The following is a 15,011-nucleotide window of genomic DNA, read 5'->3' on the forward strand; positions in this document are numbered from 1 at the left end:
ACTGCTTCAGTATCTGAGGAGTTATGAATGGTGCTGAACAGTGTGCTATCATTTGTGAACATCCCCACATCTGACCTCATGATGGAGGGAAGGTCATTGAAGAAGCAGCTGAAGGTTGTTGGGCTGGAGACACTACGCTGAGGAGCTTTTACAGAGATGCCCTGGGGTTGAGATGACTGAAGTCCAATAAACCCAAACATCTTCCTATGTGCTAGGTCTGACTCCAACCAGCTGAGAATTTGCTCCCTCATTCCTACTGAGCCCAGTTTTGCTTGGGCTCCTTGATACCCCACTCAGTTGTATATAACCTTGATGTTAGGGGCTGTAACTCTCAATTCAGTTCTAGAATTCACCTCTTTTGTCCATGTTTCTACTAAGGCTATAACATGGCCACTAGCATCACTGAGCAGATGCTGCCTGATAGCACTGTTGGTGACATCTTCCATCACTTTACTAATGACTGACAGTGGACAGATGTGGTTGTAACTGTTTGGATTTATCTTTCTTTTTGTGTACAGGACATACCTGGGTAATTTTCCACATCATCAGGTAGGTGCCAGTGTTGCAACTGTTCTGGGAGAGCTTAGCTCGTATAGCAGCATATTCTGGAGCACAAATCTTCAGTATATTGCCCAAATATTGTCAGGGCCCATGGCGTTTGCAGTATTCAGTGTCTCCAACCCCGTTTCTTAATATCATGTGCAGTGAATCAATTTGGCTGATGACTGTGGCCCTGGGGAGCTTTAAAGAAGGCTCAAATGGATCATCCATGCAGCACTTCAGGCTGAAGATTGCTGCAAACGCTTAGGCTTTATTTTTTGCACTGATGTGTTGGGTTTGTCCATCGTTAAGGATGGGGATATTTGTGGAACCTCCTTCACTAGTCAGTTGATTAATTGTCCATTACCATTCATGACTGGATATGACAGAACTGCAGAGTTTAGAATTGATCCATAGTTTATGGGATGGTTTAGATCTATCACTTGCTGCTTAAGGTGTTAAGCATGTATGTAGTCTTGTTTCGTAGCTTCGCCAGGTTGACAGCTCATTGTTTTACATATACGTGGTGCTGCTCCTAGCATGCCCTCCTGCACCCTCCACTGAGGAGTTGATCCACTGGCTTGATGGCAATGGTTGAGTGGGGGATACGCCAGACTATGAGGTTTCAGATTGTGCTGGAGTACAATTCTGCTGCTGACAGCCCATGTGGGGTGGAGGGGGTGGGGGTGTTTGGGGAGCAGGAGCTGGGGTGGGGTGGTTGTCGGTGGTATGGAAGTGGCTGGGTGCAGGGCTAAAATGAGCCCTTTCCACTGGCCTGTCAGTTCTATTATACTTCCAGGTCATTTTGTCTGAGGTAGGGTTGGGGGCTTATCAGGTAGATGATGAAGCTTATTAAGAGCTGATTGAGGCAAATTAAGAGACCAATTAAAATTTCAGGATGGACTCCACGCTTCCCAGCCAAAAGAGAATGGTTTAAGTGTCCGGAGATATATATCTGGCGGCAAGTATCTGGGATGTTGTTCATCTGAGTAGATGTTCCCTGCCTGCCTAGCTGCAGGAACAGGCACAGACCACTCCTACCCAAGTGACCTGACCAATAAATCTGTGTTTTCACCAAAAAATTTCAAATGTACAGTGAGGCACCACCTTGAGTCACCATATTTCCGACTTATCCTCAAATACATTCTCTAAAGCTTTCTGACTAAACCTCCAGTTTCAAGTGTCCAACTACTATCCTTAAATGGATGGTGAACTTGTCTCCTGATCAGGAAAGGCATTTGTGAAAACATTTTGCACCTGTGGTTCTTGAAGACGCCTTCCATTTCAATTTGTTACCTCTAGAGAGGAAACTTTTCCCCCTGAGTCAGGTAGGATAATAGGAATCACCTAGTGATTTTGGTTAAGTTTGCTGAGTTTGATTCCTAAGTGAGAACAACACCAAACATTCATATCAAGCATGAACACCATTGGTTCTTCCCCCTAGCTCAGCATTACTGAGATTATGTGTCATAACTCTGTTGCTAGTCTGAGTGAAATCAGCTTGCTCAAAGTAGAGTTCACTGTCTGGTTGCAGATTTATTTGGTCTTGAAACAGGGCACATCATTGTTTTGACATTCCCCATTCTGATGATGGTGTCTGTTAGCACATGAAGTTGCTTGGTAAGAAGTTCTAATTTATAAACTCATCTCTCTTTGGTTGAGAACATCTGACTTACTGTTTAAAAGTCATTGCAAAATTGATGATCAACATTTGTCAACTGCAAATTCTGCATTCCTTTCAGAACAGCACGTATTCACAGGAAGAGAGCTACTATGATTTCAACGCAAGTGTTAAGTAAACAAGCTGGTGGCTGGAGTCAAAAGTAACATGTGTTTCTTGACAGCCTCAGTTCACAATGGACTTTAGTCCAAAGCACAATATTTTCAGTGTTATAGAGCTGACTGGTGAAGAAAGGGCATTTTGACAATAAAAATGTCACCAAACATACAAGCGAGAGCTGCTCCATGATTCACTGATGAATGAGCTCTGGCAGGTGTCCAATGAAAAGGCTTGGTTTTTAGATCCTCAATGCTGTCAACCAGCGTAGTATTGTAAATGTCATAGGCTTTCCATCTATAACAAGGTTGAAGAATTTACTTTTTTTAATGTTATTATTGATGTTTATGTTATCAGCTTCAAAGCAGGATAAACTAACTGAACTTTTCTTTTAATGGATTGCTATTATGCATTTTCCCTTTCTTAATACAGAAATCCAACTGGTCTTTTTCATTTCACTTAAGTGTCTTTTTGCCTTGTGCTTTAATCTGCAATTCTCTCAGAATGTTATTCGGCCATAAAATAATTGCACTGAGCATTTTCATAAATTAAAGTATAAACCTGTGCTTTTATGAGGATGAGTCTGAATACCAAAAGAGTTGAGGTTAGTAACATTATGAAAATTGCTCTCGTGAATTTCTCAAGAATTCGATGAGATTACTTGATTGGTTGCTTTGCATGCTATTTGATGGTTTGTTAGGTTGTCTGGAGATTCACTTCAGGTGAGATGCTGACAGATTCCAAGATCACTAATAGCTTGCGGAGTGGGTCAGCAATTTATTGAATTAGCATTGGAAGAAAGTTATGACGTAGCTAAAATTGTCAGGACCAGTAAATATCATCTAAAAATAGCACAAGCATATTCTGCGCTTTTTTAATTCAACATGAAATGAGTAATTTACAACGAGAAGTTAAAATTTTAAACTTAATACAACTATAAGTAATATCTGCTTAGTGGCTTGAAACTACCTCAAATGATACTCATCAAGTATCTCCATATATTCCAGCTTTTTCCCCATTATCTGCTGTTTAATAAATTGGGCTGACCGAAGAGCTCTTCACAGTTACTGTATTAAATGTTTTTTTTATTAAGTCAATAGGGAATATGGAGCAGAACAAAACTGAGGGCTATTAAGATATTTACCAAGAAACCAAATCTGGAATTAATTTAGAAGTGTCATTATGCAAGGAGTGGTAAAAATGTGCAACTCACTACATGGACGTTTGAAGCAAATAGTATGAAAACACTCAGAAAAACTATAAACACTCATAGAGTTACACAGCACGGAAGTAGACTCTTCAGTCCAACTCGTCCATGCCAACCAGATATCTGAAATTAATCTAATCCCACTGTCCAGCATTTGGCCCATATCTTTCTAAATCCTTCCTATTCATGTACCCAGCCAGATGCATTTTAAATGTTGTAATTGTACTAGCCTCCATCACTTCTGGCAGCTCATTCCATACATACGCCATCCTCTGTGTGAAAAAGTTGCCCCTTTTAAATCTTTCACCTTTTACAATGGTGCCCTTTAGTTTTGGACTCTCCCATCCTGATTATTCACTCTATCTATGCCCCTCATGATTTTAAAAACCACTACAAGATGTTCCTTGGAAAAAAAGCACAGTTTATTCAACTTTTTCTTATAGGTTAGACCCTCCAGTCCCAGTAACATCCTTGTAAATCTTTTCTGAATCCTTTCAAATTTCACAACATCTTTCCAATAGTAAGGAGACCAGTATTGAATGCAGTTATCTAAAAGTTGTCTAACCAATATCTTGCACAACCACAACATGCATCCCAATTCCAGTAGTCAATGACCTGTGAATAAATGCAGAAGTAGACTTACATTGATAGGGTTAGATAAGGAAGAATACACAGTGCACTGTATAAACTAAATAAACCTTGCTCAACAGCACATCTCAAATCTGAGACTACTCTCACTTGAAATGATAAGGGTAGCAGATGTATGAGAACATCTCTACCTACAGGTTTGTGTACAAGTCACAACAAATCTGACTTGGAAATATGTTACCATTCCTTTACAGTTATTAAATTAAAATCAATAAGTTCTCTTCGTAGATGTGACCTAGGTGTCCATTCACCATGTGGGATGGTGCAGTTCAAGAAGCCAGCTTACCATTACTTTCTCATGGACAATTGGGATGGGTGATAAATGCCGTTCTAGCAATGGCACCCACATCATGTAAATAAATTGAAAAGCTGTTAGTCACTAAAAATTCTCATTAACAACTATTCACCCAACCAGCTAGATCTTTATCAACTCTTTTGTCTATCCAACTGCTCTTCTCTCTCTTTGGGCTCTATCCTATCATTTACTTCCTACCCCATCCCCATCCCTATTTTCTGCATATAAGCTGATGTTTTTCCAGCTACTGTCTGATTTGACGAAGTGTCACAGGATCCAAAATGGTTACTCTGATTTTTTCTTCACAGATGCTGAGCTTTTCCAGCAATTTCTGCTTTTGTTTCAAGAGAAGAGGAACTCAATTGGGGCACAAGTTCCAGCAAGAAGTTAGTGGGCTGAATAGCCTGTTTATGTGCTGTGCAACATGTAACATTTGTTTAAAGTAAAATGCTTGATTTCTATTTCTATGCCGACAAGGTCATTTCCTCTGTTTTTATATTTCATGTCTGAATTTCAAACAAGATTTGGTATTCAAAAACAAATGACCTGTTTTTGTTTTATTTTGTCTCTTTGTTGCTCCCATTGTTGAGACATCTTGAAAATGGCATCTTGAGATGGCGGTGATCCCGTGTATAGATAGCTGATTAATATTACATTGTCTTTAAATTACTTAGCTGGACACATCACTGATAAGTGTTATGCATTTCAGATATTTGCAAACAGTAGAATCACTCAATAGTGATTGGGGTGGAGGGAGCTGGTTAACTTGGTTGAATAGACATCTAGCGTGTGAATCAGATCTTGCAGCACTGAGTTCGGATTTCTCTTTGGCTGGAAAAGATTTGGGACCTTTGTCCTCATCCTACCTGTTATAAAAAACAGGCTATGAATTAATGAGTAATTGCCAAGATCCTACCTTTCAGCAGAGAACTGAATAAGAAAAATTGCTTCAAATGACTAGACATAATTACTTAAAATGTTTTGTGAAGCTCCTTTCTTATATTATAGAAGTTGTGTATTCTTTGAAAATAAAACTAACCCACCCACAAGGTTTCATTCCCAGTATTGGAAAGCTTTTAACAATATTTTGTTTTAGAGGTCTGTGATGAGGTGAGAAATCTGAGCCTTAAATTCCTGCATTTGGCAGATCTATCAGACGCAGACAAAGAGGTTTATTACATCATAGGCTAAAGCTCTCAACTGGCATTTGTTCCTGCAACTTGCAGAAATTATTTTTTTGATTGACAAGATTAAATATTCACACAGCAAGCCAGGACTTACAATTTGTAAGCCTTAACCTGCTCTTTCACTTCTTCATATTGTTGGGAAATCACTTCAGTTGAAAATCCCCAGGGAAGCCATTAGAGTAGCTAATGTCATTTGAATGTCTTTTTTTTCTATATATAGATAAAATCCAGAAAGCTAAAGCTTCTCCCGAAGCAACTTTTGAAAGGGAAAATGGTATATGCTGTATACTAGCTGTCCTCCCCTTGTAAAAGATGGATGAGTACAATCAGAAAGCTAAGTGCACAGATATGGCAGGTGAGCAAGGATTGATTCAGTCAAGATTGACTTAAAGGAGGTCTTTATATTTGAGAAGAATTTCTCACCAAATGGGAAGGGGATGGAGGAGAAAATAGGCAGGCAGATTTCAGATGGATGTAAATACAATGACAGTAACAATGACAGGTGTCAGTTATCCTAATTTAGATTTTACACATTTATAAGATGTAAAGAATTTTTTTAAAAAATGACTAAAGAACGAGGAGAGGGAATAATTGCTGAAATGATTACAGGAGAACTTTCTTGATCAGCATTTTTCCAGCCCAATAAAGATGAAAGCATTGCTGTATCTAGTTCTGTGAAGTGAAATTGGGCTAGAGTCAGTCGGAGAACATTGAGGAAATACTGATCACAATATCATCAAGATCAGAGTAGATATGGACAAGAACAAAGAACAATCAAATAGGGTAAAAATGCTCAACTGGAAGAAAGCTAGTTTGAGTAAATTGAGAAACAAGATGGCTCATGTGGACTGGAAATTGAAACTGTTAGATAAAACAGAAAAGGTACCAACTAGACATGTTTGTTTGAGGTCGGCTAGAAGGGACATCCAAAGCTCATCATTTTGATGGAATAAAGGGGGGGACTTGTAATTCACACATGAAGGAAAACTAGCATCTGAAACACATTTGAATTCAGTGTTGAGTCCAGGCAGACCCCATTTTCACTGGAGAAAGAGCTTATTCTGCAGCATGTGAACTGTGATTTTCAAAGTAGACTTAAATACTCATAAAATATGGGTATGTTCTGTAAAACTATCAAGTTAGCAAATTATTTAAAGATGAATCTTTTAGCGCACTAAAAGTGGGGGAAAAGGCTGCTGTTTTTGAGAAATCTCTACTACAAGTTTCAATATCTGTTTGTTGGCATAACCCGAAGCATTATCATTACGTCATTATTCCCACTTCCCACAGTGTAGGGTAAACTCATAGTTTGGTTGGCAGCTCAAACAAGTTCTGAAATAACTTCTGGCCTTTGATAAAGTATTATGTACAGAAATACTCTTAAACGTTGCTAGAAAGAGACAAGAATTTGAATCTTTCTAATCTGCATACATCAGAGTTTGAGGAAAAGACTAGAAAAAAAGGGATATCAATTTATACAGCATGCGAAGACAGTGCTAATTTGTTGGGCCATTGTTGGAGATGCATCAAGATCAGTCAACTGCCAATCTTAGTCCTCAGACTAGCCAAGTAAACTCTGATTAGTCAGGATGTTGCAATGGAAATGCATTGTAAATTAGCCATCGCCCTGAACCTATTGTTTCTCAACGAAAAAGGTGTGACAGATACACAAATCTCTTTCCTGTTTACAACAAAGTTCTGTGCTTTTACAAGTGTGGCTTCTAGCCTGTCCAAACGCGTAAAATTGTGCACCTGACTGATAATCTTAAACTAGTTTCCGGTGTAATTCTTAGCGGTATTGAATTATTTAATCAATTTTGGGAGTGTGATTTTATTTATAAATTGGATCTGGAATATTTATATGCAGAGAATTGTAAAATTATAGAAGTGAAATTTTGGAAGGAAGGCTGAAGACATGGAATGGAAACTATATGATGCAAATTTAATGTGGTTGCAGGGACAAAGTATCCTGGGCTTTCAATATAAGGACCTTTGTTGGTGGTGTCCTAAGTTGACGAAGCTGTTAAAAAAGAAGACATTTTTCTCAATAGAAGTGAAGACTACAAAAACAAAGAAAGTATGTTAAACACATATGATTTACTGGTTAGGCTTCAACAATGTATTCAGTGTCAGGCATTATACTTCGGAAATTATGTCCAAGTCTTGAGGAGTAGGTTCACTCAAATTGCACTAGGCAATAAGAGATTTCAGGTCTGAGAGCAGGTTAAAGAGAGCTTTGATTGCTTTCTTTATTTTGATGACAGAGTAGGTATTCAAAATTGAGAGTAATTTTTATAAAGAAATTCAGAAGGAAGTTGCTTCCACTGGAAGGAAGGTCAGTAACCAGAGGATATAAATTGAAGCAGATTAACAAAGGAAGTAGATGACAAATAAGGAAAAACTACTAATACTGAACGTAATTATGGCATGGACTGAATTATCTGAAATGATGGTGCAGGGTGAGTCAATACTAATTTTCATAAGAGAATTAAATATCAACTTAAAGGGGAGAAAATGACTTGGTTATGGAATAAAAGAAAGGACTAATTGGATAATTCTTTCTAACAGCCAATGTAGCTAAATGGACTGATCAGTGCATTTCTGTGCCGAAGTGACCGTAAGATCATGGTTCTACTGAAAGCAGCCATGTTGTAGCACAAAAGGAAACAATTTGTTCCAATATTCCAGTGTTGGTTATTTGAAAGAATTCTTTCTACTCCCCAAAACCTGAAAATCTTTTATGTGTTTTTTTGGTCTTCAGTATAAATTTGGAACCTTTAAAATCAACTGTAAAGCCTACAATGCATTAATAATTTAGAAGTAGTAGTGCCATCAGACATTCATTGGATCAAAGTTTGGGAACCATGCGGAGTCATGTTCTCTTGGTGCCTACACAGCCACCCACCACCTCTGGAGATTCAGTACAACCCATGAATGCACTTGACAAAAAAAAACCCAAGCTGCATATTACTGACAAGTGTACCCTCTACAAAATAAGTGATGGAAAACAAGCCTAAACTCAGCAAGTGAGGAGGTTATCACTTGGCTTCAGGAATTTGCGCCCACTAAATAAATAACTTATTCATCTAATCCCTTGGCTACAATAGACAAAAAATGTGTTATTTGCTTATTTACGTTCTAGGAACCAATCAAAACATATTGATCACATGGCCTATTTTCAAATTCTTTAAGTGGCACTTTATATCTCTCGCCTACTTCCACACTGCAGTAATCCCTCCCACCAACTCCTTTGGGCTGTTTTAATATCATGACTCCAATGGGCTTATACAACCATAGAGGTGTGACAGCAACTTGTGTGTTCAGAAAATTTGAAATAAGTTTTCTTTAAAAACAAAACAAATTAGTTTGAGAACATGCTCCTTCATTTTCCCTTTTGAAATCTCCCCCTAACTTTTAACCATTCGTGATGTTTAGCTAACTGCTAGGCATAACTTGTTGGTGCCTATCCTCTGCTCTTTATTCCTCCCCTGTACAGGTGGATTTGCTTACTCAAGCTATTCAGTGATATTATGGCATGCTTTTGAAACAGGTAGGACTTAAGCTCAGGCCTTCTAGTCCAGAAGTATAAATACTAACATTCTGCTGCAACATCGCTACTTTGCTTCAGTTCAAAGGCCACAGAGCATGACTGAAACCAATTATTCATTATGTGGATGACCATGACAGAATTGATATCCTTTGGTTATAAGAGTGCAACAGATTAGAAGTCCAAAACTGCTGTACCATCATGATGCCCTACATCAAAAGAAAGGATTTTCCTTAAACTTTTTAAAATGATTTAATTGCTAAAAGAAAATATTAATTTCTCACGAACAAAAACAAAGTTGTTGGAAAAGCGCACTGAGGAAGGGTCACCGGAACCGAAACGTTAACTCTGTTTTCTCCTCCACAGATGCTGCCAGACCTGCTGAGCTTTTCCAGCAACTTTGTTCTTGTTCCTGTTTTACAGCATCCACAGTTCTTTTGGTTCTTACTTAACATTAATTTCTCATTTATCCTGTGTATAAATTAACTTTGACTTTTTGCCCAAAAATGCAAAAACTTTCTATTTGACAACTGCTCGGTACTGAAATCAAACTCATGCTCTTGAAAACAACTCATTGATAGTATCAGAGCTTAGTTCAGCATTAAAGTCCTTAAGGCTCCTCTAGTGTTATTTTTGGAGGAGAGATTGGCAGGAATAGATTCAATCCTGACATTTCTGAGACAATGAGATGGTTGGAGAGGGTAGATCGAAACTCATCAAAATTATTACTCCCGTAAAAGGCAATTTCCTGTTCCCTGGCTAAAAATGTAGTCTTAGAATCTTGACTTTACAAGTATATATGGTACTCTGTATCCTTATTGAGTACGATTTCATTGCACTTCAGAAGAAACTGAATTTTATTGTGTGTTAACAATGCAATTTGGTCGTCAATGGCATGAATATAATATTCTACAATTGCCAACTAAGAGGCTCTTTGCACAGGTGATTAGCACAAAACATTGTCAATGTTCTGCAGATACACATCTGCAGGAAATTCTTTTCATATAGTTAAGAGGATTTTAAATGGAGCTTGTAGCATATCTGTACATTCTGTATGATGACCTCCAAAGTGTGTTTACCAAACAACATTCAAAAAATGAATGTTTAGTTGAATAGGGTATTTGGTTTTAAATAGTGAATGAACTGAACACTACATTCATAGGGTAAATGTTAAGTGACAAATCTTTTGTTACTACAACATACAGCTATATGCAGGCATGCATATTTTAGTTTGGTTAGCAAATAGCAAATCAGTTATTCTTTGAGAAACATCGTTTAAACTTTTAAACAGATACTGTTAAAACTGCTAGAGGAAAAAGGCAAAGATTCATGTAAATTTTCCCAAGCTATTGTCTCGTGACAGCAATAGCAATTGTACTGAATTGAAGTGATTTATCTTTATTAGGCACTGTTCATCTCAACAGTATTGTTGTAAGACAATAATGATTGATTTTGATTGAGTTTTTATGCTTCCGATCTACATTCCCATATGTATGGAGATCCAAAGACTACATTACTACCTCCAGAACGTCTGACTGACATTCATTGGAAGAAATCTCAGAATTGCCTGGGATTAAACAATGGAATCTGAAAGTCATTGCTTTAGAAAAATGTATTTTCTCAAAAGTTGGTCGCTTTCTTTCGTACTGTTGCTTTCTCTGGTCAATCAAGGTGCAGCCCATCACTCTGTCCTGCCTCAATGTGTCAGATTCTGTGGTCAGTATCCCTAAACATCATTGCTTACCTCTGCCTTATGCTATTGTCCAGAAACTATTATCCGGAAACTGCAGGATCAACTTTTTTAGTGTCCACTTGTGGGCTTCTTGACATCAACCGTCCTAAAATTAGCAATTGTACAAATTTGTCACTTCGATTCTACATCTTGCAGTCAGCCTCATTCAGCCATTACTTCAACCCTTGAGAGCTTGATTTGTTCCTGATGACCCAGGAGTAGAAATGAAAATTTCCGTCTTTCTTTAGATGACCCTCCATACTTAATTCATTGTCTGTTAATCCTTTCTCATCCCTCTGCAATCTGCTCCTTGAAATACCTTAAACTGTCTCTACTCTACTCGTGGAGTCACCTGCTTAAGCATTCTTCGCCTTCCCCACCTCACTTGCCAGTTTTGTTTTTAAAGGCCTCTAAGCTATAAATTTGTTTAAGCAGACATTTAGTTGCCTCTACCAGCATACACCCCTAGTGCCAACATACTTTACATTCTTTGATGTTTGTGGGATATTTTCTTGCTTTAAGTGACGTGTGGTTGGACAGGAAATTGGATATGTACTTGCAAAGGAGGAGTATGGAGAGCTGTTAGGAAAATGCAGTGGCAAGGGAATAACCAGACAGTTCTTCAAAGGGAATTCTTTGTTTCTGTGTTTTATAATTCTAATGAACTATAGTTTTTACTTAAACGTACCCCTTTGTTTAACTCATTTGTGAGAACCGTAACAATAAGCATGTTTTCCTTTTGATGAAAAGATTTAATGTTTAGCGGTAGGGCTGGATTTTATGGCCCACTGACAGATGTGTTTTTGGACAGGCCACATAAACCCTAGCAAGTGCCTCTCCCACTGTTTTCAACCTGCTGTCCCAACCTGGTGCCTATAAATCAGTAGGTGGGTGGGTGCTGAAATTGATAAGCAGCTGCCAATTTCAAAATGTTATTAACACCTAATGTTAGCAAGCCAAGTGATTTGAATGGCACACTGCCCACACCATAATATGTCGGGTTCTTGAGGATGCAACTTACTCCCACTAAGGGCAAAAGTCCAATGCTAATTGGCTGGAAACCACTCAGAGTGTTTTTTTGCTGTGGGCTTGCCCCTGTCAAACAATAGTCACTGCAGCACCAACTTTCTTTCCGAGATGGGCCAGTGAGACCTAAACCCCTTTACCCCAAGGAAAATCCAGACCCTGAGTTTGCAATTCTAATTATTTGTATATTTCCTGTAGACACCACAATTGCAAAGGTCGTATACTGGGTTAGTGAGTTCAGCACCTTACCCGTGGATGTTGAGGCAGCAATGACATACCAATGTGTACAACTAGCATACTTGGTTAGCTGGTGTGTTTTACCTTTGCTCTCAATGTTCACTGCAAGAGTCTGGGAAATGGGGACCCAGTGCAAAGTGAAGAGTTTGAAGTTTCATTTTTTTTCTCTCACTGGAGCAATATCCAAAGGATATCCTGAGATAGTCAGAGCATTTGAACACCGCAAAATAAATGGAAGTGCGATTGTCTCACTCAAATCAATGTACTTTTAACTTCTTTTTCCTTTCTTTCACATTTTCACAATACAAGCACACTGTGCCAGATGTGTGGCAGCAATATGCAATAGACCAATTAGCTTGACACCTTTCTTTGGGTGGAGATGGGGAAGAGAAGGAGTTAGAGTTGATCATTAAAGAGATCATAGCTGCGCATAGAGAGAAACCCAAAGTAATCAGGAAGAGTCACCAAATCTTGAAAAGTGTGTAGTGATTCATTTCGGAAGGTCAAATTTGAATGCAGAATATAGGGTTAATGGCAGGATTCTCAGCAGTGTTGAAGAACAGAAGGATTTTGGAGTCCACATCCATAGATCCCTCAAAGTTGCGACCGGAGTTGATAGGGTTGTAAAGAAGACGTATGGTGTGTTGGCTTTCTTTGGCAGGGGAATTGAGTTTGACAGCCATGAGATCATGCTGCAGTTCTATAAAACTCTGGGTATACCACACTTGGAATATTGTGCTCAGTTCTGGTCACCTCATTACAGGAAAGATGTGGAAGTTTTAGAGAGGGTGCAGAGGAGATTTACCAGGATGTTGCCTGAATTGGAGAGCAGGTGTTATGAGGAAATGTTGAGGGAGCTAGGGTTTCTTCCATTGGCGCAAAGAAGGATGAGAGGTGACTTGGTAGAGGTTTACAAGATGGTGAGAAGCATAGATAGAGTAGATAATCATAGACTTTTTCCCAGGGCAGAAATGACTATTATGAGTGGGCATAATTTTAAGGTGATTGGAGGAAAGTATAGGAGAGATGTCAGAGGTAGGTTCTTCACGCAGAGAGTGGTGAGTATGTGGAATGCCCTGCCAGCAGTGGTAGTGGAGTCAGATACTTTAGACACTTTTAAGCAACTCTTGGATAGGCACATGGAGAATAGTAAAATGTTGGGTATGCTGACTAGATTGATCTCAGAAGGATAATAGGTTGGCACAACATCGTGGGTCAAAGGACTTGTATTGTGCTGTACCGTTCTATGTTCTAAATGGAAATCGTGTTTAAGCATGTTATTGGCATTCTTTGATAAAGTAATGTGTACTGTGAATAAAGGGGAGCCAGTGGACACAATGTATTTGGACATCCAGAAGATTTTGATGAGGTTTATTGCAGATAATAAAAGCTTATCGTGTAAGGGGTAACATGGATACAAGTTAGCCTAAGTGATACAAAATAGAGCAAATGGACATATGGGTCAATATGTTACAAATTAGATCAATATTTTAACTGAGGGGTATGAAAGTATGGTAACTAAATGTACAGATGTCACTAAAATAGTTAAGAAGGTACGTTGTGAGGAAGACACGAGGAAGGTGTAGATGTACACAGGTAGATTGAACGAATGGACAAAAACCTGGTGGTTGGAGTATAATGTGGGAAAATTTGAAATTGTTCGCTTTGGAAGGAAAAATCAACATGCAGTGTACTATTTAAACAGAGAACGGTTGTGGAATTCTGAGGCACAGAGATACTTAGGTATTCTAATGTACAGCAGAAAAAGTTAACGAGCAAGTGAAGCAAATAATCGCGAAGGCTAATAGTGATGTTCTCCTTTATTACAAAAGGAAGAGAGCAATAAAACATAAAAGTAAGGATGTTATGCTTCAGTTCTATACAGCATTGTTGAGACAATATCTCAAGTATTGTATTCAGTTTTGGTCTCCTTGTTTAAAGAAGAATGTAAATTCTTTTCGAGATTGATGCCTGGAATAGTACAGTGTGTTATATTCATACACTGGACTGACGATAGAGCTTAGAAGAGTGAGTGATGACTTGATCATGTAAGAGATGTTCTTGACAAGATGGATATGGAAAAGACCTTTCCTCTTGTGGATCAGGCCAGAACTAAAGCTGCTATTTAAAATTTCCTGTCACTTTTTCAGGATAGGGATGAAAAAAAAAGAAATTCTCTCAGAGAGTTGTGTGACATGGGGTCTCTGTCTCAAAAAGTGATGGAAGCAGGGTTATTAAATATTTTTAAGACTGAAGTAGATAGATTCTTGTTAGACACAGTAATCAAAGTTAACAGGGTGGGTAGGCATGTGGAATTCAAAACTCTAACAGATGATTCTATTGAATGTGGAGGAGATTTTGAATGGTCTATTTTATATGTTTATATGTAAATAGATAAACATAATTTGGAGAATCTCTAATCTAATTCCCCAACCAATTACAAGTACTCTATGTAAGGTGCAATAAAAATAGTTGAGCTGGAAAACGTTCCTCCATTTCCCTCCAAAGATAGGCTGGTTGAATTTTTATATTATAAATTCAATATTCTTTCATCTTTTGTGTCATAAAATCAATGATGCTAAGGTTCTTACACCATAAAGGTCCTTACAATGACAAAGGGAACACAGCATTGCCACAGTGTGATAATTAATACTGACAAAATTGCAAAATATAAGGTAAACTATTGTAAATACATATTCATAAGTATAGACCCAATCAAGGAGATCAGATGACAAGCAAAATATTTCATTGTGAGGACCATTCCATAAATTCAGTCAAGGGAATTCAGATAGTTGCTTATAGAACAGACATATTA

This window comes from Stegostoma tigrinum, chromosome 1, assembly GCF_030684315.1.
Source record: "Stegostoma tigrinum isolate sSteTig4 chromosome 1, sSteTig4.hap1, whole genome shotgun sequence".
Lineage (NCBI taxonomy): Eukaryota > Metazoa > Chordata > Chondrichthyes > Orectolobiformes > Stegostomatidae > Stegostoma > Stegostoma tigrinum.